Genomic DNA, 26,794 nt, shown 5'->3' with positions numbered 1-26,794 from the left:
AAAAAGTCTCACACATGTGGTATCCCCGTACTCAGGAGAGGCAACAGAATGTATTTTGGGGTGTAATTTCACATATTCCCATGGCATGTTTGAGCAATATATCATTTAGTGACAACTTTGTGCAAAAAAAAAAAAAAAAAAATAATAATTTGTCTTTTTCCCGCAACTTGTGTCACAATATAAAATATTCCATGGACTCGACATGCCTCTCAGCAAATAGCTTGGGGTGTCTACTTTCCAAAATGGGGTCATTTGGGGGGGTTTTGAACTGTCCTGGCATTTTATGCACAACATTTAGAAGCTTATGTCACACATCACCCACTCTTCTAACCACTGGAAGACAAAGCCCTTTCTGACACTTTTTGTTTACATGAAAAAATTATTTTTTTTTGCAAGAAAATTACTTTGAACCCCCAAACATTATATATTTTTTTAAAGCAAATGCCCTACAGATTAAAATGGTGGGTGTTTCATTTTTTTTTTCACACAGTATTTGCGCAGCGATTTTTCAAACGCATTTTTTGGGGAAAAAACACACTTTTTTAAATTTTAATGCACTAAAATACACTATATTGCCCAAATGTTTGATGAAATAAAAAAGATGATCTTAGGCCGAGTACATGGATACCAAACAGGACATGTTTTAAAATTGCGCACAAACGTGCAGTGGCGACAAACTAAATACATTTTTAAAAGCCTTTAAAAGCCTTTACAGGTTACCACTTTAGATTTACAGAGGAGGTCTACTGCTAAAATTACTGCCCTCGATCTGACCTTCGCGGTGATACCTCACATGCATGGTGCAATTGCTGTTTACATTTGACGCCAGACCAACGCTTGCGTTCGCCTTTGTGCGAGAGCAGGGGGGGACAGGGGTGCTTTTTTTTTTTTTTTTTTTTTTTTTTTTAATTAATCTTTTGATTTTTTTATCTTATTTTTAAACTGTTCCTTTCATTTTTATTTTTTTTAAATCATTTTTATTGTTATCTCAGGGAATGTAAATTATCCCCTATGATAGCAATAGGTAGTGACAGGTACTCTTTTTTGAAAAAATTGGGGTCTATTAGATCCTAGATCTCTCCTCTGCCCTCAAAGCATCTGACCACACCAAGATCGGTGTGATAAAATGCTTTCCCAATTTCCCAATGGCGCTGTTTACATCCGGCGAAATCTAAGTCATGAAATGCTCGTAGCTTCCGGATTCTTAGGCCATAGAGATGTTTGGAGCCATTCTGGTCTCTGATCAGCTCTATGGTCAGCTGGCCGAATCACTGGCTGCATTCTCAGGTTCCCTGTTGGGACAGGAGAGCCAGAGAAAAACATGGAAGACGGTGGGGGGGGGGCATTTCCTCCCACTGCTTGTAAAAGCAGTCTAGAGGCTAATTAGCCTCTAGGATTGCTTTTACATGAAAGCCGACGGCTGGCTGAAAAGAATGATACCAAGATGATACCTAAACCTGCAGGCATCATTCTGGTATAACCACTCAAAGTCCAGCAACATACCAGTACGTTGCTGGTCCTTGTTGGGCATATATTGTAAACTTTTTTTTCATGCAGCCTGTGGGCTGAACGAAAAAAAGATATTGATCGGTGGGTATGCCCACCATTAGAATACCTCCCTTCATCCACCCACTTCTAATGATGGGCATACATGCACCATTTATATATGCCGAAGCATGGGGGCATCCTCCCGCAAAAGGCAGGAGCAAATTGCTCCTCCACCCACTGCCCCCACGCTTCGGCATATATGCTGAAGTATGTAACTGTGGTGGTGAAATCACCTCCGACAGCGCTGGAGTCACGGCTTTATGTATCGTGGGAGCAAACGCTGTTGCTGTCAAGATAAATAAATCCGCGCTGCAACTGAATGGCGTACCTGCTAAGCAAATGATGGTTAACAAAAAACAAAGTAACATTACAGTATAACAGTAATACTTACCATACCTGCAAAGCAAATACAAAAAAAAACCATAGTAAAAAATAAAACATTTAACGCAACCTGTGCCTACCTAAAATATATATATGCCGAAGCATGGGGGCATCCTCCCGCAAAAGGCAGGAGCAAATCGCTCCTCCACCTACTTCTGCCCCCACGCTTCGGCATATATGCTGAAGTATGTAACTGTGGTGGTAAAATCACCTCCGACAGCGCTGGAGTCACGGCTTTATGTATCGTGGGAGCAAACGCTGTTGCTGTCAAGATAAATAAATCCGCGCTGCAACTGAATGGCGTACCTGCTAAGCAAATGATGGTTAACAAAAAACAAAGTAACATTACAGTATAACAGTAATACTTACCATACCTGCAAAGCAAATACAAAAAAAAACCATAGTAAAAAATAAAACATTTAACGCAACCTGTGCCTACCTAAAATATATATATGCCGAAGCATGGGGGCATCCTCCCACAAAAGGCAGGAGCAAATCGCTCCTCCACCCACTTCTGCCCCCACGCTTCGGCATATATGCTGAAGTATGTAACTGTGGTGGTGAAATCACCTCCGACAGCGCTGGAGTCACGGCTTTATGTATCGTGGGAGCAAACGCTGTTGCTGTCAAGATAGATAAATCTGCGCTGCAGCTGAATGGCGTACCTGAAAACAAAAAAATGTTTAAAACACAGTAAACTATAAAAAAATTACATACCTGAAAAGCAAACATGATAAAACATAACAATAAAACAATGCAGAATAGAATACAGTAAAAAAGAGCAGAACAATAGAGAGAAAATAGAGAGAGAGAGAACAATAAAACGACAACTATTTTTGGTTTTTTTATTTTATATTTTTTTTGTGTATTTTTTTTTTTTTTACTTTTTTTTTTTTTATAACTGTAACTTTTTTTTTTTTCATCATTGGTTTTTTATTAATTTTTGCAAAGAGTATATAACAATACAATGTGCACATTGTATATTAGGTACAGTACAGTCGTTTAGATGTATACAATGAAACAGATTATCTGATTAATGCTATAGCATATAGCAGAGAGCTGTCAAAATGCCTCTTCCGATATCGGAGGTTAATTATGGCATGAGTAGCACTACCCCAGGCGCCCTAATGGGAACACTTTTCACCCGGGGGGGTGGCACTCTGCGTGGACAGTCTCCGGTTTAGATAGATCATAGGTAAAACAGAGTCTATAAGTAAAAGCAGTAGGAGTATTCAAGAGAAGGGAGAAAAAAAAAAAGAAAAAAAAAAAAGAATTATCAAGAAAAAGCGGTAACGATATGTTGGTTATCATGAAAATAAGAAAGGTTTCTGGATCGTCAGGTGATTGGTCATGAAAGGAATGATGCAGCTCCAGTCCACATCTCCCATGGCCTCCAGTTATATTTCACAGTGTGTGTAAGGCCCGCACTAGAGGCCATCATCAACTCAAAGCTGTAGTGGAGGTTCACCGTATCTAGAGTATGTTCAACGGAGGGGGTAGCATCCGTTTTCCATAGTCTTGCGATACATAGTCTTGCAGCTAACAGAATATGGGTCACTATGTATCTGTAAGGTGTTGGTATTGTTTCAATAGTGAGGTTCAGCACAGCTAGATCAGGTGTTGGGTGTAAATCTTGGTGTACAACATCTGATAGTATTTGGAAGATCTTGTTCCAGTAATTACGCAATCGTGGGCATGTCCAGAAAATGTGAAGCATATCACCTCTGGTTGAACACCCGCGCCAGCATTGACCGCTGATAGAAGGATTGAATTTAGCAATTCTGGATGGGGTTAGGTACCACCTGAGGTGTATTTTTTGGGTGTTTTCCCAGAGCGTGGCGCATTTTGTGGATTTATATACTGACTGGATCGCTTTTTGCCATTGGTGTTCCGTGTAGGTCTGACCTAAGTCATGTTCCCAGTGGATATGAGGGGGTTTCTTGGTAAACTGCTGTTTATGGTGTAGGATATTATAAAGTAGGGATATCCCCTTGCGTTTGGGGATGGAGGACGTTAGAAAATCCCATGCTTTAGGATGTATAGTGTACAACTGAAGGTGGGAGTTTCTAAGGCAGTGGGTGACTCGGAGGTAGGTGAAGAGTTCTGTTTGGGGTAAGTTATATTCTTGTTTCAAGAGGGTAAAAGATTTGGGTTTGTCTATGAGTAGAATGTGTTGTAAGGTTCGGATACCGTTCTTGGCCCATTGGTTTAAATTTAGGTCTGGGGAGAGGTGATGGAGGGTTTCAATAGGGATAGGAGTGGGAGGATTATCGGGTGTGTCGCCGCTGTTTTGTATTAGTTTTTTCCATGCTGAGACTGACGCTACCATGGTGGGAGGTGTTGCCGCCGACAATTTTGGACCCCAGGGTGAGCTCATCAACCAAGATTGTAGGTTTGGGCGAAGCAGGTGGGAGTGTTCTATTGAGCTCCAAAGTTTATTAGGTTTTGTGCGGAACCACTCACCGAGCTGGTCCAGTATCGCTGCCGTGTGATAGTCTTCGAAATCTATTGTCCCTGAGCCCCCCGCCAATCTGTGATTTCTAAGTGTCGAATGTGCGCATCTAGGTTTGGTTTCATGCCATATGGTTTTGTTAAGTATGGCTTGCAATGATTTAAAGTAGTATTTAGGTAGGGGTACGGGTAAAGTTCTGAACAGGTACAGGATTTGGGGTAGGTGTAGCATTTTGAATGCTGCCAGTCTACCTGACCAGGAAAGGTTGTGTTTGGTTATGGCCTGTGCTTCTATTTTTAAAGTGGCGAGGAGAGGTTTGAAATTGGCTGCAAATAGGAGTTTAACTGATTTCGTAAGGTGGATTCCTAAGTATGGGATGCTGTGGTCGGCCCAAGCAAAGGGGAATTGTGCTTGTAGCAGGTTTCGAGAAGTAGCGTCTAGTTTAAGGTCTAGAATATGGGACTTAGTTACGTTGAGCTTGTAATATGATACGCGACCAAACCAGTCTAACAATTTTTGTGCTTCAGGAAGGGAGGAATTTGGATTGGTGAGTACTAGTATGACATCATCAGCAAAGAGGCTGATTTTGTGTGATGTTTTCCCTATTGTGACTCCTGTGAGTAGGGGGTTTGAGCGAACGTGTTCCGCTAGTGGTTCTATGAGCATGTTGAAAATCAGCGGGGACAATGGACATCCCTGGCGAGTGCCATTTGTGATGTGAAATGTTTGTGAAAGCATATCTGCGGAGTATACCTTCGCAGTTGGGACAGTATATAGAGCCAAGATTGCGTTGTATATGAGGTCTTTAAAACCAAGTTTAGTTAGTACTGCTCTGAGGTAAGACCAGTGTATCCTATCGAACACCTTCTCTGCGTCCAAAGAGAGGAGCAGAGAAGGCGTTCCGCTGGATTCAATATGGTGTATAATGTTCACCATCCTTCTTGTGGCATCAGGGGCTTGCCTGCCCCTAATGAATCCTGATTGGTCTGTGTGTATGAGATCAGGCATAACAGCCATAAGGCGTCTGGCAATCGTTTTGGCATATATTTTTACGTCAAGATTCAATAGGGAGATAGGGCGGAAGTTTTGGGGGGAGGTAGGAGCTTTGCCTGGTTTCGGGATAGTAATGATAAGAGCGTTTAGCGATTCATCAGGGAATGTGGAGGAGGAGGCAGCAATATTGAAGAATTCTGTCAGTTGGGGAAGTAAGTGTCTAGAGAACCTTTTATAGTATTCCCCCGTGAGACCATCAGGTCCTGGGGCTTTGCCCGTTGGCAAGGAGGATATTGTATCAAGAATTTCCCTGTCTGAAAATGGTTCGTTGAGGGAGGTCAGTTGAGAGTCAGTCAGCTTTGGTAGGTTAATTTGTTGAAGAAAGTTGTTGATATCTTCAGGGGATGGTTGGTAAGTAGTGTGGTCATGTTTGATGTTGTAGAGCTTACTATAGTAGTCGCTGAAGGCGTTCGCTATGTCCTGGGGGTTAGTCAGAGTGTCAGTTGAGTGCGGGTAGGATAAAGTCGGAATTTTGGATTTGATCCTTTGTCCTTTGAGGCGTTGCGCTAGTCTTTTACCTGCTTTATTGGAAGTGGAGTATGTGGTAGCTTTAAGTTTACGCTGGATCAGTTCATAGGAGTGGAGAAGAAGTGAGCGCAGGTCACGTCTTAGGGTCAATAATTGGGCTTGGGTGTTCGGGTCTGGGTTAGTCTTATGCTGGGATTCAAGAGTCGCTATTTGGGAGGTAAGGGTGTCTATTTGCTGCGTCCTCCTTTTTTTACATACAGAGCTCAGTTTCATGACAATACCTCTAATAACCGCTTTGTGCGCGTTCCACACCGTCACGGGATCCCCCACTGACCCTTTGTTTAAGTCAAAATAATCACTTATATGTTTTTCTATGTCTAAGGAGTAGGTGGGGTGTTGTAAGATATAATTATTCGCTCGCCAGAGGAACGTATTCCGCTGGGGTGGCATGTCAGTGATGGAAATAGAGATTGGGGCGTGGTCTGACCACGTCACGGTGTGGATTACAGATGCGCTGATGTTTTGTAGTAGCCATTTGTCTGTGAGGAACAAATCAATTCTAGAATAGGAATTGTGGCGGGGTGAAAAATAGGTAAAGTCTTTTTCGGACCCATGATGGCATCTCCACACGTCAAAAATGTCATGTGACGTGAGGAGTCGCCCCAGGGGTGACTCTCTTCTTTTCGCGGGAGAAGTAGTGTCCATATGGATATCGGGAACTAAATTGAAGTCTCCGCAGATTATCAAATGACCCTTGCAAACTGCTCGAGCCTTAGTGAGGGCTTTCTTCAGGAAACTGATCTGGCGGGTGTTGGGGGCGTAGAGATTCATTAATGTATAACTGACTTTGTTGAGGGTGAAGGATAAAATGAGATATCTACCGTTGGGGTCAGGGGTTTGTTGTAGCAGTTGGAAGTCCAGCCCCTGTTTGATCGCTATGAGAACTCCTCTTTTCTTGGAGCTATAAGTGGCGTGGTATATTTGGGGGTACTGCCGATTATGGCATAGGGTTGTTGCCGCGGGGAGCAGGTGGGTTTCCTGGACACAGAGGATGTCACAGTTCAATTTTGCCGCAGTGTGCCATAGAGAATGACGTTTTGCCGGGTGGTTGAGGCCCTTGGCATTGAGGGACACAATGTTGCAGGGCATGATCAGAGGATAGTGGGTGGAGTGTGTTGAGTGTAGAAGAGTCACTTACAGTTAGTTGCTTGTAGCTTGCGGGATGTTGGCGATGTTGTCGGTGGTTAAGTTGCTGGATGGATGGTCACTTGCGTGGTGTTGAAGATCTAGATCAGAAGCCACAGGAGGGAACTGGAGGGAGGCAACAAATTAAAAGGCTGGAAGAGCCAACAGTTAGAACAAGAATTAATAATAGATTTAACTTTCTACTGCAAACTCGCTGTATAGGAAGCGTGGCGGCGTAAAGAACAGAGAGCTTATGAGAAGCTATGCCGCAGGTGGGGGAAAACAGTTAGTGTTCAAAAGGAGAGAAATAGGACAATTAGGAGCATTGCTCAAGACAGCGAGGGAGAAATGAGCCGTAGAGATTATAGCCCAACTTATTCAGGTATTCGTGTGGGTATGGTGGATCTTGGGGTTCTGGTTGTTGCGCCTGTGGGAAGAATTCCGTTGTGGCAGAGGGGGGATCCCATCTGTCGGGGGTTCCAAGATGATGCCCCATTCATGCAGAAGGCGCAGCCCCTTCATTAGGTCGTTGACGACGTGAGTAGTGCCATTTTTCATGATGAGGATGGTCGCCGGATATCGCCATTTATATGGGATTTTGTGGTTGGAGAGGCCTTTTGTGATGGGATTGAGCTTCCTCCTCATTTGCAGGGTGAACTTGGAAAGATCTGGAAAGATCTGTATTGCCTCGTAGGGTCTGGGCAGGGGAGCTTTGGCTCTGGCTTCTGACATCATTTTTTCTTTTATGTGGAAAAAATGGATTCGCATGAGTACGTCTCTTGGTACTGATGCTGCTAGATGAGACGGTTTGGCAATCCTGTGAATTCTATCGATGACGATATCTCTGGGAGCCGCGTCGGGTAAAATAGTGTGTATGAGGTCTTTGGCGTACTTGGGGAGATCATTCGGGGGTATGGACTCAGGAACCCCTCGCAATTTGACGTTGTTACGTCGAGAGCGGTCTTCCAAATCGGCCAGCTTGGCTCGGACCCAGTGTTGCTCATCTTTAATGTCGTCCACCGCGTCTATAATGTCATTCACTGTGGCTGAGCATTCTGTCATTCCCCTTTCCATATTAGAGATTCTATTGTCCATAGAGTGCATCTCTGTGGAGATTTTACTGAATAGGGATGATAAATCTGTCATCAGAGAGGTTTGCAGGGACATCAGCATCTCTTTCAGGGTTGTGTCTATTACTGGCTGGCCTGAGGTGGGGAAGGATGCCATGGAGTTGTGCAGAGCATGGTTAGACTGAAAGGGGTTGAAGGCTTGGGCCTGTACTGCAGTGCTGATATGAGGAGAGTGTGGTTGCGGTGTATCCATCCGCATCCGAGCCTTAGCAGGGCTGGAAGTAAGGGGATCAGATCCAGGGTCATGGGTAGGGGATGTAGGTAGAGGAGCTGTGCCCATTTCACTGTGGATGGCGTCAGGGAGATCTGTGTAAGCCTCACTGGTGTCTGTCAGGCCGCCGGCGCCATCTTGGATAGCACTGACCTTGTCCTGGGGAAACAGGAACGTAGTAAGTTTTCTGATTCCTCTTTCTCCCATCCGTTTGCGGGACATTGTCGGTCGGCACTGCGGGAAGCTGTGTAGCGATTTTGGGGCGAATCGCTCCGGTCTGTCAGGCGGTATTCGTTCCGGTGTTCTCCCTCGCTGTGGAGCTATGAGATTAGGCAGCCATCTTCAGCGCCGGCTAGCCACGCCCCCATAAATGTAACTTTTAAAACTGTAACGGTTCCAGGTTTGGGTCTCTCAAAATGCGATGGCATCTTGGGAGACCCTGTGGAAGTGTGTCCTAGTCTGTGCAGTGCTGTACCCTATGCTAATACTCAACTAGTTTATGGTAGCGTTCAAAACATTCACCAATGCAAAGACCAGGATTGCCAGGACAGGAGGGACAATAATACCGGGTGTCACACCTAAATCCGCGCTTTCTGCAGACACGACATTTTCTTTGGGGGGCTCGTTGGGTAGGGGTACTCTGGAGGACATAAGGAAAATGCCTCTCATGCAGCCGGCCTACTGCATTTGGATTGGGAAGGTGAGGTGGAGCACCGTCTGGAAACAGAAGGGCTCTGACGATCTCTTCCTGGAATTTAAGGAAGGATCCAGTCCGTCCTGAAGCTCTGTATAGCACATAAGCGTTCAGCAAAGCCAATTGAAATAAATAAACAGACACTTTTTTGTACCAGCGTCTGGCCTTACGGGCAATTAGGTACGGCGCCAACAACTGGTCGTTGAGGTCCACCCCTCCCATATTAAGGTTGTATTCGTGGACACAGAGGGGTTTCTCCACAACACCAGTCGCCGTAGTAATTTGGGTCGTCGTGTCTGCATGAAGGGAGGTGAGAACGAAAACATTCTTCTTATCCCTCCACTTCATAGCGAGCAAATTATTATACTTCAAGCAGGCTCTCTCCCCCAGCCTAAGACGGGACTCTACAAGCCGCTGGGGAAAGCCCCGGCGATTAGGTCGCACGGTGCCACATGCTCCAATCTGCTGATCAAACAAGTGACTAAAAAGTGGCACGCTCGTATAATAATTGTCCACGTACAAGTGGTACCCCTTTCCGAATAAGGGTGACACCAAGTCCCACACTATCTTGCCAGCGCTTCCTATGTAGTCAGGGCAGTTTATCGGCTCTACGTGACTATCTTTGCCCTCGTAAACCATAAATCTACATGTATAGCCTGTGGCCCTGTCACAGAGCTTATACATCTTGACCCCGTATCTGGCACGCTTGCTGGGAAGGTACTGTTTGAAGGACAAGCGGCCAGAAAACTTAATCAGGGACTCATCAACGCAGACAACTTGATGGGGGGTAAACAAGTCTGCAAAACGTTGGTTGAAGTGGCTTACGAGGGGCCGAATTTTGTAGAGCCGATCGTATGCAGGGTCTCCACGAGGACGACAGAGTTCATTGTCGTTGAAGTGCATGAACCGCAAAATCTGCTCGTATCGTGCCCTGGCCATTGAAGCAGAAAACACGGGCATATGGTGAATTGGGTCAGTGGACCAATATGACCGCAACTCACTCTTTTTGGTTATGCCCATGTTGAGGGAAAGGCCCAGAAAGATCTTAAATTCGGAGACCGTAATTGGTCTCCAATCTCTGGCAAGGGAGGACTGGGGATTAGCGGCGATGTGTTGACCAGCGTACAAATTGCTTTGGTCCACAATAGATCTATAGAGATCTTCGGTGAAAAACAGTGAATAAAAATCCAGTGGCATAAAGTCAACTGTTTCCACCTGAATTCTGGGTTGGCCAGTGAAAGGGGGAAGTACGGGTGCTGCAGAAGTGGTGGGTACCCAATTCGGATTGGCGAATGCAGCAGGAAGGGCACTATGGGCACGACGGGCCTGTCTTTGTCTTATTGGTGGCAGCGGGACACTAGTTGTGCTTGCCACCTCGCCAGCTTGAACTGCACTTATGGGACTCGCCACGTCACCACGTGATACTGCAGTGCTGGATGTACGACCAGGGTGTACTAGGCCGCTGGTGCTTGCCAGTTCACCAGAAGGAGTAGCGGCACTAGTACCTCTCTGCTCCCTACGAGAGCCCTGCGGTTCTTGCACTTCAAGGACAGAAGAAGAAGATCGGGGTCTGGTACGCCTGACCCTAGCAGGAACCACAACTCCGTCGTCAGAGCTATCTGTCATGGAGCCGCTGTCCTCTACAGGTTCGTATTCTGAGCTTGAACTTGACAGATGAGTGACTTCCTCTTCACTATCTGTCATGCTCAGAAACGTGTAGGCCTCTTCACTAGTGTACCTTCGATTTGCCATTTTGGGCTCTAAATTTAGGGGTACACTAGTGAGACTCACAGGCAAAAAAGCTCCTGACTGTCAGCGACTGATTCAAAGCGCTACCAAAAAACTGTTAGCGATCGCAGGGATCAGGCCTGACTCTGCGAACGCTACAGTTATGTGTGCTTAGTGTTTTGTGACAGTTATCGATCGATACTGCACTTGGGTGGGCGGGCTGGGCTGGGCCGAGGAGCAAAACGCAGGTGCTAGCAGGTATCTGGGCTGATCCCGCTAACACTGCGTTTTTTTGGGGGACCCTAAACTGCTGGGGATGCTAGTATAGATCTGATCGGATCAGATATCGATCCGTTCAGATACTATAGCACTAAGGGAGGTGTATGCTGCGTGCGTGGGTTTTAGCGGTACTGGCGCTAACCTGACGCTGCCTGGGGCGACGCAGACCTTATCTGATCCTAAAAACTTAACTTCTATCACCGCCGGGCAATTAGGGGGTTAAACCTTTATAGGGTAATAAACGGCGGGTGCCCTAAAACTGTAATAAACTACAATAAACTACAAAAAACAAACCAACTAACCAGCGTCACCTGTAACAATTATATGGTGATCGCTGGTGAAAGGGTTAACTAGGGGGCAATCAAGGGGTTAAAACCTTTAGTAGGTAGTATATGGGGGTCCCTGTCGCTATAAAACACTGACAGCGAACCTATATACTTACCTCCCTAACTAGCGTCACCTGTGTCACTAATACAGCGATCAGAAAAACGATCGCTTAGTGACACTGGCGACGGGGGGTGATCACGGGGTTAAAACTTTATTAGGGGGGTTAGGGGGGTACCCTGGACCTAAAGGGGGGTACCCTAGACCTAAAGGGGGCTAACCTAACTGCCCTAACACTTGTAACTGTCACAAACTGACACCAATGCAATAAATCAGAAAAAAAAAAAACTGCTATTGGTGTCAGAGTGACAGGGGGTACAGGGGGGTGATCAGGGGGTGATCGGGGGGTGACAGGGGGGTGACAAGTGTGCCTGCGTGTTCTACTGTATGTGTAGTGTTGGTGCACTTACTTGGATGTCTTCTCTCCTCGGCGCCGGACGAAAAGACCGGCTCGAGGAGAGATGACATCACTTCCTCTGCTTCTGTTTACATTCACAGAAGCCGAGGAAGCTTGTCATTGGCCAGGAGCGATCGCGAGGGGGGGGCCACGAATGAGTGGCCTCCCCCTCACCTTTGATCGACCCTGACCTCGATCCGACCGCCGCTGGCACCGGGGGGGGGGTCCGATCGGACCCCCCACCCGCGGGCAGGCAAGGACGTACAGGTAAGCCCTTTTGCCTGCCCGTGCCGCTCTGTCGACGTACATCGTCGTGCGGCGGTCGGCAACTGGTTAAAGCAATTATTTGCTTTAAAAAAATGACAATAGACTGAACTGCCTGTATATGACTATAAACTACTCACTGTACATGTACAGATTCTGTTATCATTAATCTTTTCTGTATATGTTGACAGACTTGACAAAATGCTGGAAGGAGCGTCAACAAGCTCTGGAAATGAAGTTGATTGGTAATTATATTCCACAGTGTGATGAAAAGGGCAATTACCAACCACAGCAGTGCCATGGCAGCACTGGGGTTTGCTGGTGTGTTAACCCAATAGGTGAAAAGATTAATGGAACAGATACTCCACTCGGACAAACACGAGCTACATGTGAAAAGCATGGTAAGACACTGTTCTACAAATTTGTCTGCATATTTAACAACATACCAATAACATGATAGTCATGGGACAACATACAAGAACAGGATTTTGCCTACATCCCTACACCTAACTACTGCTCTGTGCTGCCCCAGCATAACATCAAAGGTGAAGTTGAGCAATTATTAATTCTTTATGAAGCCCATAAAAAGCTCTGGTGCAACCAATTACTTTCAGAAGTCACATAATTAGTGAAACGATGTCCACCTGTGTGCCACCTAAGTGTCACATGATCTATCATTACATATACACACCTTTTTGAAAGGCCCCAGAGGCTGCAACATCTAAGTAAGAGGCACCACTAACCAAACACTGCCATGAAGACCAAGGAACTCTCCAAACAAGTAAGGGACAATGTTGTTGTGAGGTACAAGTGGAACTTGACAGCTAGTAACTGACGTTTAAAAACATCAGTTTTTCCACTTTGACAAGCCGCGTTTATCAGCGTTCATGAGTATTTTAATGTAGAAGCGTTTTTTTCCACATAACAGATTATACTGATCAGTTTACCCCTCCCAAATGTCTACAATGCAAGAAAAATCTCTCTCTCTCTCTCTCTCTCTCTCTCTCTCTCTCTGAATTTGCACTTTTGTACAAACATTTAGCATTTTAAATGCCAATAAACGTCCGTCCTGAACGCAATTTTTTGCTTTAAAAAAAATGACAATAGACTGAACTGCCTCTAAATGACTATAAACTACTCACTGTACATATACAGATTCTGTTATCAGAATTCTTTTCTGTATATGTTGACAGACTGGACAAAATGCTGGAAGGAGCGTCAACAAGCTCTGGAAATGAAGTTGTTTGGTAATTATATTCCACAGTGTGATGAAAAGGGCAATTACCAACCACAGCAGTGCCATGGCAGCACTGGGGTTTGCTGGTGTGTTAACCCAATAGGTGAAAAGATTAATGAAACAGATATTCCACCCGGACAAACACGAGCTACATGTGAAAAGCATGGTAAGACACTGTTCTACAAATTTGTCTGCATATTCAACAACACACCAATAACATGATAGTCATGGAACAACATACAAAAACAGGATTTTGCCTACATCCCTACACCTAACTACTGCTCTGTGCTGCCCCAGCATACCGTCAAAGGTGAAGTTGAGCAATTATTAATCCTTTATGAAGCCCATAAAAAGCTCTGGTGCAACCAATTACCTTCAGAAGTCACATAATTAGTGAAACAATGTTCACCTGAGTGCAATCTAAGTGTCACATGATCTATCATTACATATACACACCTTTTTTGAAAGGCCCCAGAGGCTGCAACATCTAAGTAAGAGGCACCACTAACCAAAAACTGCCATGTAGACCAAGGAACTCTCCAAACAAGTAAGAGACAATGTTGTTGTGAGGTACAAGTCGAACTTGACAGCTAGTAACTGACGTTTAAAAACGTCAGTTCTTCCACTTTGACAAGCCGCGTTTATCAGCTTTCATGAGCATTTTAATTTAGCAGCGTTTTTTCCACATAACAGATTGTACTGATCAGTTTACCCCTCCCTAATGTCTACAATGCAAGAGAAATCCCTCTCCCTCTCTCTCTGCGTTTGCACTTTTGTACAAACATTTAGCATTTTAAATGCCAATAAACTTCCGTCCTGAACGCAATTTTTTGCTTTAAAAGAAAAAATGACAATAGACTGAACTGCCTGTGAATGACTATAAACTACTCACTGTACATGTACAGATTCAGTTATCATTAATCTTTTCTGCATATGTTGACAGACTTGACAAAATGCTGGAAGGAGCGTCAACAAGCTCTGGAAATGAAGTTGTTTGGTAATTATATTCCACAGTGTGATGAAAAGGGCGATTACCAACCACAGCAGTGCCATGGCAGCATTGGGGTTTGCTGGTGTGTTAACCCAATAGGTGAAAAGATTAATGGAACAGATACTCCACTCGGACAAACACGAGCTACATGTGAAAAGCATGGTAAGACACTGTTCTACAAATTTGTATGCATATTTAACGACATACCAATAACATGATAGTCATGGGACAACATACAAGAACAGGATTTTGCCTACATCCCTACACCTAACTACTGCTCTGTGCTGCCCCAGCATAACATCAAAGGTGAAGTTGAGCAATTATTAATTCTTTATGAAGCCCATAAAAAGCTCTGGTGCAACCAATTACTTTCAGAAGTCACATAATTAGTGAAACGATGTCCACCTGTGTGCCACCTAAGTGTCACATGATCTATCATTACATATACACACCTTTTTGAAAGGCCCCAGAGGCTGCAACATCTAAGTAAGAGGCACCACTAACCAAACACTGCCATGAAGACCAAGGAACTCTCCAAACAAGTAAGGGACAATGTTGTTGTGAGGTACAAGTGGAACTTGACAGCTAGTAACTGACGTTTAAAAACATCAGTTTTTCCACTTTGACAAGCCGCGTTTATCAGCGTTCATGAGTATTTTTAGGAAAGATGTATGAAAATGTGTATCATCACACGGAGTGGTGCCGTGGATACACTAAAAGTAATACCGTGCCGCGTCCTATCAATTACGTATACCCAAAACAGGGGGAGAAGGGACTTATGGACTTTTTAGGCACCACAAAATAGTAGATAAAAATTCCTTATTTTATTTGATATCAAAAAACACACATAACAAAACAAAAATAGTATAGTTTAAAACACAACATGTGTCTGTACTTGAATCATTGCTATACAACACCGTCTACAGTATGAAATTCTTCGGGCGTTTAGGAGGAATAGCTTCCCATGTAGATCAGTCCGAAGAAGTGGCTGTATAGCAGTTCCATAGTCAGTTCATATGTTGAGATTGATCGATGCTCGACATGTTTCGCGTATGGACTACGCTTCCTCAAGAGCAATAGTAGTATATGATGTAGCTATCAAGGTATATAACATTGCAGTTAATTATCAGTACATATAAACATAAATAGAAAGCAGGCGTCTACAGGGGCGCCACATATCTAGTACCAAAAAGAACAATTGTGTGCTTGCTCATAACGGAGTGGTGGTGGGCGCAAACGTCCAAGCGATACTAAAGGACTGCTATGGGGGCGTGCACAACATAATTATAGGTGGTATAAACAATGTGTTCAAGTTTGTAACCCCGGTCAGGTATTTAAGGAAGGGAAAAAGACGAAGGGGGGGGAGAAAAAAGGGGAAAAAGAAAAAAAGGGAAAGAGGGTGGGGGGAAAAAGAAAGGGGGGGGGAAAGGGGATAAGAGGAGAAGAAAAGGGGGGGGGAACGGGGGAAGGGGAAGAAGGGGAGGGAGGGTGGGGGGGAAGGGAGGGGTGGGGGAAGGGGGAGAAGGGAGGGGGGGGGAAAGAAGGGGGGGAAAGGAGGGAAAGTAGGAGGAGGAGGAAATAGGGGGGGGAAAGGGGGGGAAAAGGGGAATGGGAGGCGGGGGAAGGGAAAAAGAGAAAAGAGGAGGAAGAGAGTGGGGGGGTATAACATTAGTAGCCCCCTAGTGGCACAGACAAGTAATAAAGGTAAATTATGAAAAAGATACTTACATTTAAAACCAATATGAAATATTAAAGGGGGGTATTAGTCCGCTAGCAAGAAAAAACCAAGTGACTTGACCATATAGTAGAGCTTTACGTATCCGAGTCAGTATGTTTGCTATTTTCTTATATATGTATATGGGCCTGTTCCTGAAGTAGAGAAGGTAATGCATTTTTAAAAAAAAAAAAAGAAAGATATTTTTATATATATGTATCAGACATAAGTATTTATATATCTATATATGTGCTAAAAGTAACCTATTTCCTTGCTGTGGTCTGAGACACTCACCACTATTAGTTCTACAAATCGAGAATTGTAGTCTATGTGCCTCTGAGTTTCACCATGGAGTACAAGCAGGCATAGAACGCAGTATCACTGTTGTAATACCCAGTGTGAGCTTAGGTATAAATCCTAGAGTATGAATGGAGCCAGGAGCACAAGGAAGAAAAAGAAACAGAGAGGGAAAAGAGAGGGGGAGAGTGGAACCTCGGTTAATAATATAAAGCCACCATCCAGCAGTATATGCCATAATCCAATTGATGCCGTGGTCAAACAGAATACCTGAGTATGGAGAAGGGGGAGCCTGTAGCATGTATAGTCCTCCTGATCCTGGAGCGGAACGCACACTGAGTCAGGACGCTGTCCTATTTGTGTGCCCGTCCCGTCCGTCGACGTCCAATCGGCAACCGCCGACGTGACGTCATCCGGACCGGCCAAGGGCTCTCCGTGCGCATGCGCCCGCACCAGCCGGAAGGGCCGTCAATCCGAACGGCGCCTCCAGCAAGACGCATAATTGTTTTACGTTTGACGGATCCCACTTCCTCCAGGTACAGGGTGTGGCTATGGGCACTTGTTGTGCACCCACTTATGCCAACCTGTACCTGGGGGGGTGGGAACGTTCAATTTTCTCAGATGACAGCTTATCACACTTGACTAGTCAGGTGATGTGTTGGATGCGCTTTATTGACGACATCTTTATCGTTTGGTCAGGGTCTATGGAAAATTTGAACACTTTGGTCAATAAACTTAACTGCAACTCGTTCAATTTGAAATTTACAGTATGCAGTGACCATTCAACCATTACCTTCCTTGACCTTACAATCTGTAAAGATAATGATGGTAAACTGGCCACCTCTTTGTTCCGCAAAGAGACAGCAGGGAATACTCTGCTACATGCGGAAAGCGCCCACCCATATACTCTGATACGCAGCATACCATATGCCCAGTACCTCAGACTCCGGAGAAATTGCACCTTTACAGAGGACTTTAAACCACAAGCTAAAGCACTCCGTGAGCGTCTAAAAGCAAGGGGATACAGCAAATCATTACTCCGTCGTGCATACAACAGGGTATTGCGTCAATCTCGTAACACTTTACTGTATCAACAAAAAGTTCCAAAAGTAAACACGATGGTTAGATACATCACAAAATACTCCCAACAACATGTTGAAATACGGAATATCTTATTTAAACACTGGTCGCTATTACGCGAAGACCCGATCCTGGCCAAATACACAACCCCCACTCCCACCATTACTTTTCGAAGAAGCAGATCCCTTAGGGACAAACTCACATCCAGCCATTTCAGTAATGACTCTACAACACAATCCCACCCGATGGGAATGACCAGATGTGGTAGATGTTCATTCTGCCCCTGGATCCGTACAGGGACCAGATTCCAACTTCCCAATGGAGAAACATTTACTCCTCATTTTCATGCCAATTGCGAAACTCAGGGCCTAGTTTATCTCATGACATGTGAGTGCCAAGCCTTCTACGTCGGAAAAACTATCCGACATTTCCGTTCACGTATCAAAGATCATGTGTATTACTCTGGAGGAGGAAAAATGATCACATCTGTTAGTAGACACTTGGACCTCTACCATAAATTTGACACCTCGGTGGTCTCTTTTTTTGCCCTTGCAGTTATTCCCAAAAGCCCTCGTGGTGGCGACTGGAACAAACAAATTTTAAGGCAGGAAACCTTGTGGATAGAGCGTTTAAATGCGACTCGGGCCCCTGGCATTAATGAATCACAGTCTTATAAACCCTTTTTGTAACTTCCATTGGGTTGCTTTTTGGAAGCGTATGCCCCCTCTGGCTAATCTGAACAGACCTATACGGGCCCAAAATCCATCTCAGAGACATAGAGGTCAGTGTGAAGGTCCATATACAGTTCTGTATAGAGCAGAAATATCAAATATAAATATGGAGGTATTTATATGCAATAATAGAAATTTCTGTATTGCTCCATTGTAACTTAACATATGTTTTGAATAACTCTCCCTTTTTTAAGGTACATGTGTATAATTTTTCTTTGTGTGCTTAGCTCTACGGATGACGGTGTGCGTTGGCGCCACCTGGTGGTGCATTCTTGATTGCTATGCGGCCGCCCAGCGCCGCATTGGTCCCCTCCGATGCGGCGCGCGCATCGGCTGGCTATTCTAGCCGGCGGATGCAGCTCGCGGTGGGCGTGCGCCGCCCTCTTGCTGGAGGCGCCGTTCGGATTGACGGCCCTTCCGGCTGGTGGGGGCGCATGCGCACGGAGAGCCCTTGGCCGGTCCGGATGACGTCACGTCGGCGGTTGCCGATTGGACGTCGACGGACGGGACGGGCACACAAATAGGACAGCGTCCTGACTCAGTGTGCGTTCCGCTCCAGGATCAGGAGGACTATACATGCTACAGGCTCCCCCTTCTCCATACTCAGGTATTCTGTTTGACCACGGCATCAATTGGATTATGGCATATACTGCTGGATGGTGGCTTTATATTATTAACCGAGGTTCCACTCTCCCCCTCTCTTTTCCCTCTCTGTTTCTTTTTCTTCCTTGTGCTCCTGGCTCCATTCATACTCTAGGATTTATACCTAAGCTCACACTGGGTATTACAACAGTGATACTGCGTTCTATGCCTGCTTGTACTCCATGGTGAAACTCAGAGGCACATAGACTACAATTCTCGATTTGTAAGACTAATAGTGGTGAGTGTCTCAGACCACAGCAAGGAAATAGGTTACTTTTAGCACATATATAGATATATAAATACTTATGTCTGATACATATATATAAAAAAATCTTTCTTTTTTTTTAAAAAAAATGCATTACCTTCTCTACTTCAGGAACAGGCCCATATACATATATAAGAAAATAACAAACATACTGACTCGGATACGTAAAGTTCTACTATATGGTCAAGTCACTTGGTTTTTTCTTGCTAGCGGACTAATACCCCCCTTTAATATTTCATATTGGTTTTAAATGTAAGTATCTTTTTCATAATTTACCTTTATTACTTGTCTGTGCCACTAGGGGGCTACTAATGTTATACCCCCCCACTCTCTTCCTCCTCTTTTCTCTTTTTCCCTTCCCCCGCCTCCCATTCCCCTTTCCCCCCCCTTCCCCCCCCTATTTCCTCCTCCTCCTACTTTCCCTCCTCCCCCCCCCTTCTTTCCCCCCCCCTCCCTTCTCCCCCTTCCCCCACCCCTCCCTCCCCTTCTTCCCCTTCCCCCGTTTCCCCCCCCCCCCCTTTTCTTCTCCTCTTATCCCCTTCCCCCCCCTTTCTTTTTCCCCCCACCCTCTTTCCCTTTTTTTCTTTTTCCCCTTTTTTCTTCCCCCCCCCTCCCCCTTCGTCTTTTTCCCTTCCTTAAATACCTGACCGGGGTTACAAACTTGAACACATTGTTTATACCACCTATAATTATGTTCTGCACGCCCCCATAGCAGTCCTTTAGTATCGCTTGGACGTTGGCGCCCACCACCACTCCGTTATGAGCAAGCACACAATTGTTCTTTTTGTTACTAGATATGTGGCGCCCCTGTAGACGCCTGCTTTCTATTTATGTTTATATGTACTGATAATTAACTGCAATGTTATATACCTTGATAGCTACATCATATACTACTATTGCTCTTGAGGAAGCGTAGTCCATACGCGAAACATGTCGAGCATCGATCAATCTCAACATATGAACTGACTATGGAACTGCTATACAGCCACTTCTTCGGACTGATCTACATGGGAAGCTATTCCTCCTAAACGCCCGAAGAATTTCATACTGTAGACGGTGTTGTATAGCAATGATTCAAGTACAGACACATGTTGTGTTTTAAACTATACTATTTTTGTTTTGTTATGTGTGTTTTTTGATATCAAATAAAATAAAGAATTTTTATCTACTATTTTGTGGTGCCTAAAAAGTCCATAAGTCCCTTCTCCCCCTGTTTTTGGTATTCATGAGTATTTTAATGTAGAAGCGTTTTTTCCACATAACAGATTGTACTGATCAGTTTACCCCTCCCAAATGTCTACAATGCAAGAAAAATCTCTCTCTCTCTCTCTCTCTCTCTCTCTGAATTTGCACTTTTGTACAAACATTTAGCATTTTAAATGCCAATAAACTTCCGTCCTGAACGCAATTTTTTGCTTTAAAAAAAATGACAATAGACTGAACTGCCTCTAAATGACTATAAACTACTCACTGTACATATACAGATTCTGTTATCAGAATTCTTTTCTGTATATGTTGACAGACTGGACAAAATGCTGGAAGGAGCGTCAACAAGCTCTGGAAATGAAGTTGTTTGGTAATTATATTCCACAGTGTGATGAAAAGGGCAATTACCAACCACAGCAGTGCCATGGCAGCACTGGGGTTTGCTGGTGTGTTAACCCAATAGGTGAAAAGATTAATGAAACAGATATTCCACCCGGACAAACACGAGCTACATGTGAAAAGCATGGTAAGACACTGTTCTACAAATTTGTCTGCATATTCAACAACACACCAATAACATTGGTGCTCAGTTTGAAGCTGTGGAGCTTGGTGTAAGTGGAGCTGGATTAAGTGGGAGTTAAAAACAAGTGTTAGAGTATACAAGTCTTGCTGTCTGTTGGTGTTTGCTGTCTGTTGGTGTTTGTTTGCTGTCTGTTGGTGTGTGTTTGCTGTCTGTTGGTGTGTGTTTGCTGTCTGTTGGTGTGTGTTTGCTGTCTGTTGGTGTTTGCTGGGTTGCATTTTGGGGACTTTTCCTTTTAGTTTTTAATTTGCCTTTTGCTGTCACTTTTTAAATAGCTTTTTTTTTTTTTTTTCTTGTTTCATCAGTCTATCAATTAAGGGGTGTCGTTAATTGCTCACAGGTGCCTATTTAACTTGTTGTAGGACTCAGTCTGAGCGTGCTCAGTTTGAAGCTGTGGAGCTTGGTGTAAGTGGAGCTGGATTAAGTGGGAGTTAAAAACAAGAGTTTAAAACAGGAGGTTATAACAGGGGTCATAGTACCTGTGTAGTGTGAGTATCTGAGTGTTGTCTGAGTAGTGTGTGTGGATCGTTAGTACTTGTGTATTGTGTACCTGTGTATTGTCTTGTCGTGTACCTGTGTATTGTCTTGAGTATTAGTGCCAGGAAGCTAGCTGTTAGGTAATTTGGACAGGGTAAAATCCCCAAATCCTCACTAAATTTAATAGGTACGATGCCCGGCGGGTGTGGAGAGGCGACTCTTTGTACATCTTGCCGCATGTATGCGTTCCTTGATCATCCGATCGAGGGCGAATACTGCTGTGCAAAATGTAAACACATTGTTTCCCTGGAAGCCCAGGTTCTGAATCTGGGGAAGCAACTGTCAGCACTGAGAAGTCCCTCCATACTAAAGGTGAGCCAGGAACGTACACGGCAGGTGCCGGCAGGGGCCAGCACAGAGGCGGGTGGAGACAAAGAGGTGCAGGCACTAGCAAAGAGTAGATGGGTGACAGTCAGGAGGGGTAGAGGGGGAAGTGCCAGGGAGGCCGATCCAGGACTGGAGCATCCCAATAAGTACGCTCCATTGAGTGACATTGGTGTAACCAGTCAGGGACCAGCACTGCTGGAGATGAGGGACTCTCCTAGCTGCCAGGGGAAGAACTCCTCCAGTGAGAGTGGGGGGGCAGCAAAGGGAAAGGAAAGACAGATTCTGGTGGTAGGGGACTCAATTCTTAGAAGGACAGAGAGGGCAATCTGTAACCAAGACCTGAAGCGCCGAACAGTATGTTGTCTACCGGGCGCTCGGGTTCGGCACATCACGGATCTTGTGGACAGATTACTGGGAGGGGCTGGGGAAGACCCGGCTGTCATGGTGCACGTTGGCACCAATGACAAAGTCAGAGGCAGATGGAGTGTCCTAAAGAACGATTTTAGGGACTTAGGAGCTAAATTGAGGAAAAGGACCTCCAAGGTAGTGTTCTCAGGAATACTACCGGTACATCGAGCCACACCAAAGAGGCAGAGGGAGATTAGGGAAGTAAACAAGTGGCTGAAGAGCTGGTGTAGTAAGGAGGGGTTTGGGTTCCTGGAGGACTGGGCCGACTTCTCAGTCGGTAACCGGTACTATAGAAGGGACGGACTGCACCTAAATAAGGAGGGTGCAGATCTGCTGGGAATGAAGATGGCCAAAAAGTTAGAGGGGTTTTTAAACTAGGCGATGGGGGGAGGGTCCAGAGACAGTGATAGCCAGCGCGGAAGATATTCCAGAGGGTAGTATTGGGGGCATTAGTGGTAGGTTAACCAAAGCACAAAAACACAAGGTGAGTATAGTAGCAAGTCCAAGTTGCAATCTTGAAACACCCAATACGAGGACAATATGCGACCGGTCTAAACTATGTGGCATGTTCACCAATGCCAGGAGCCTGGCGGACAAGATGGGTGAACTAGAGATACTGTTGTACAAGGAGGATTTGGATTTTGTGGGAATTTCAGAGACCTGGTTCAACAGCTCTCATGATTGGCTGGCAAACATTCAAGGGTATACCCTATACCGCAAGGATAGAGAGGGTAAAAAAGGGGGAGGGGTATGCCTATATATCAAGAATAATGTACAAGTGAATGTGAGAGATGACATCACTGAGGGGGCTAGGGAGGAGGTGGAATCTTTATGGGTAGAGCTCCAAAGGGATGAAGCTAAGGGGAAAATAATACTGGGAGTATGCTATAGGCCCCCTAACCTGAGGGAGGAAGTGGAGACGGATATCCTATCACAAATTGGATTAGCAGCAAGGATGGGAAGTGTTATCATAATGGGGGATTTTAATTATCCAGACATAGACTGGGCGGAGGGAACCGCGCATTCATTTAAGGCTCGCCAGTTCCTTAGTGTCTTGCAGGACAATTTTATGGGTCAGATGGTAGACGCACCAACTAGAAATAAAACATTACTAGATCTACTGATTACCAACAATACAGACCTGATAACAGATGTGGAAATACGGGGCAATTTAGGTAACAGCGATCACAGGTCAATTAGTTTCAGTATAAATCACACAAATAGGAGACATGAAGGGAACACAAAGACAATGAATTTCAAAATAGCCAACTTCCCTAAACTACAAACCTTGCTAAAAGGCATAAATTGGGATAAAATATTAGGAACAAAGAATACGGAGGAGAGATGGGTTTGCTTTAAGAGCATATTAAATAAGGGCATTAGCCAATGTATCCCATTGGGTAATAAATTTAAAAGAGCGAACAAACATCCTGGATGGCTTAACTCCAATGTAAAAATGCATATAAAAGCAAAGGAGAAGGCCTTCAAAAAATACAAGGTTGAGGGATCATCCACAGCATTCAGAATTTATAAAGAATGCAATAAGAAATGTAAGGGTGCAATTAGGATGGCTAAGATAGAACATGAAAGACACATAGCGGAGGAGAGCAAAAAAAATCCCAAGAAATTCTTTAAGTATGTAAACAGTAAAAAAGGGAGGACAGACCATATTGGCCCCATAAAGAATGAGGAAGGACATCTGGTTACAAAGGATGGGGAGATGGCAAAGGTATTGAATTTATTCTTCTCCTCAGTCTTCACGAGTGAATCGGGGGGCTTCAGTAACCAAAAGTGCAGTGTTTATCCTCATGACACAACACAGGAAGCACCTACATGGTTAACAGAGGACGGAATTAAAATTAGACTTGAGAAACTTAACATTAATAAATCACCGGGACCAGATGGCTTGCATCCGAGGGTACTTAGGGAACTCAGTCAGGTGATTGCCAGACCGTTGTTCCTAATTTTTACAGACAGTCTATTGACTGGAATGGTACCAGCTGATTGGAGAAAAGCCAATGTAGCACCAATATTTAAAAAGGGCCCAAAAAACATCCCTGGGAATTACAGACCAGTTAGCCTAACATCAATAGTATGTAAACTCTTGGAGGGGATGATAAGGGACTATATACAAGATTTTAGTAATAAGAATGATATCATTAGCAGTAATCAGCATGGATTCATGAAGAATCGTTCTTGCCAAACCAATCTATTAACCTTCTATGAGGAGGTGAGTTGCCATCTAGATAAAAGAAGGCCCGTAGACGTGGTGTATCTGGATTTTGCAAAAGCATTTGACACAGTTCCCCATAAACGTTTACTGTACAAAATAAGGTGTGTTGGCATGGACCATAGGGTGAGTACATGGATTGAAAACTGGCTACAAGGGCGTGTTCAGAGGGTGGTGATAAACGGGGAGTACTCAGAATGGTCAGGGGTGGGTAGTGGGGTTCCCCAGGGTTCTGTGCTGGGACCAATCCTATTTAATTTGTTCATAAACGACCTGGAGGATGGGATAAACAGTTCAATCTCTGTATTTGCAGACGATACTAAGCTAAGCAGGGCAATAACTTCTCCGCAGGATGTGGAAATCTTGCAAAAAGACCTGAACAAATTAATGGGGTGGGCGACTACATGGCAAATGAGGTTCAATGTAGAAAAATGTAAAATAATGCATTTGGGTGGCAAAAATATGAATGCAATCTATACACTGGGGGGAGAACCTCTGGGGGAATCTAGGATGGTAAAGGACTTGGGGGTCCTAGTGGATGATAGGCTCAGCAATGGCATGCAATGCCAAGCTGCTGCTAATAAAGCAAACAGAATATTGGCATGCATTAAAAGGGGGATCAACTGCAGAGATAAAACAATAATTCTCCCGCTCTACAAGACTCTGGTCCGCCCGCACCTGGAGTATGCTGTCCAGTTCTGGGCACCAGTCCTCAGGAGGGACGTACTGGAAATGGAGCGAGTACAAAGAAGGGCAACAAAGCTAATAAAGGGTCTGGAGGATCTTAGTTATGAGGAAAGGCTGCGAGCACTGAACTTATTCTCTCTGGAGAAGTGACGCTTGAGAGGGGATATGATTTCAATTTACAAATACTGTACTGGTGACCCCACAATAGGGATAAAACTTTTTCGCAGAAGAGAGTTTAATAAGACTCGTGGCCACTCATTACAATTAGAAGAAAAGAGGTTTAACCTTAAACTACGTAGAGGGTTCTTTACTGTAAGAGCGGCAAGGATGTGGAATTCCCTTCCACAGGCGGTGGTCTCAGCGGGGAGCATTGATAGCTTCAAGAAACTATTAGATAATCACCTGAATGACCGCAATATACAGGGATATGTAATGTAATACTGACACATAATCACACACATAGGTTGGACTTGATGGACTTGTGTCTTTTTTCAACCTCACCTACTATGTAACTATGTAACACGATAGTCATGGGCAGGGGCGTTGCTAGGGGGTGGCTTTTGAGGCTATAGCCCCGAATCTGGGGCCAATAGCCCCGAGTCTCTGCAGGGGTCCCCAAAGGGGAGGGGAGGCTCTCTGGGGACCCTTATGTAAGTGGGGGGCTCTCAGGGGACCCTGATGCAAGGGGGAGGTTCTCAGGGGACCCTAATGTAAAGGGGGCTCTCTGGGAACCCTGATGTAAATGGGGGGCCCTCTGGGTACCCTGATGAAAGGGGTAGGCTCTCTGAGGACTCCGATGTAAGGAGGAGGCTCTCTAGGGACCCTGATGTAAGGGGGGCTCTCTGGGGACTCTGATGTAAGCGGGGACTCTCTGGGGACCCTGATGTAAGGGGGCTCTCTGGGGACCCTGATGCAAGTGGGGGGCTCTCTAGGGATATATATACACACACACGTATATAACTGTATATACATATGTATGCCCACCCAAGCTTATGACTTTCTTTACTATGCTGCTATGGGAACTAGCCCCAGATATTTTGTAGACCTAGCAACGCCCCTGGTCATGGGACAACATACAAGAACAGGATTTTGCCTACATCCCTACACCTAACTACTGCTCTGTGCTGCCCCAGCATACTGTCAAAGGTGAAGTTGAGCAATTATAAATCCTTTATGAAGCCCATAAAAAGCTCTGGTGCAACCAATCACCTTCAGAAGTCACATAACTAGTGAAACGATGCCCACCTATGTGCAATCTAAGTGTCACATGATCTATCATTACGTATACACACCTTTTTGAAAGGCACCAGAGGCTGCAACATCTAAGTAAGAGGCACCACTAACCAAAAACTGCCACGAAGACCAAGGAACTCTCAGAACAAGTAAGGGACAATGTTGTTGTGAGGTACAAGTGGAACTTGAGAGCTGGTAACTGACGGTTAAAAACATCAGTTTTTCCACTTTGACAAGCCGCGTTTATCAGCGTTCATTATCATTTTAGTTTAGAAGCGTTTTTTCCACATAACAGATTATACTGATCAGTTTACCCCTCCCAAATGTCTACAATGCAAGAAAAATCTCTCTCTCTCTCTCCCTCTCTCTCTGCGTTTGCACTTTTGTACAAACATTTAGCATTTTAAATGCCAATAAACTTCCGTCCTTAAAGCAATTATTTGCTTTAAAAAAAT

General features: G+C 44.7%; 1 protein-coding gene and 1 long non-coding RNA gene across 2 annotated transcripts in view; both read left to right on the top strand.

Annotated features, from left to right (window-relative positions):
* The window catches only part of LOC141139454 (serotransferrin-A-like), a 320,870-nt gene that overhangs the window by 205,083 nt on the left and 88,993 nt on the right, over positions 1-26,794 (top strand). The gene's annotated exons all lie outside the window — the stretch shown is intronic.
* Positions 14,333-20,820, top strand: LOC141139455 (uncharacterized). The gene is made up of 2 exons (XR_012243761.1): positions 14,333-14,564; positions 20,654-20,820. It is a non-coding gene; the product is annotated as an uncharacterized lncRNA (long non-coding RNA).

Source organism: Aquarana catesbeiana, linkage group LG04 (genome assembly GCF_042186555.1).
Source record: "Aquarana catesbeiana isolate 2022-GZ linkage group LG04, ASM4218655v1, whole genome shotgun sequence".
Lineage (NCBI taxonomy): Eukaryota > Metazoa > Chordata > Amphibia > Anura > Ranidae > Aquarana > Aquarana catesbeiana.
This window is presented reverse-complemented; position numbering and strand designations above follow the sequence as displayed.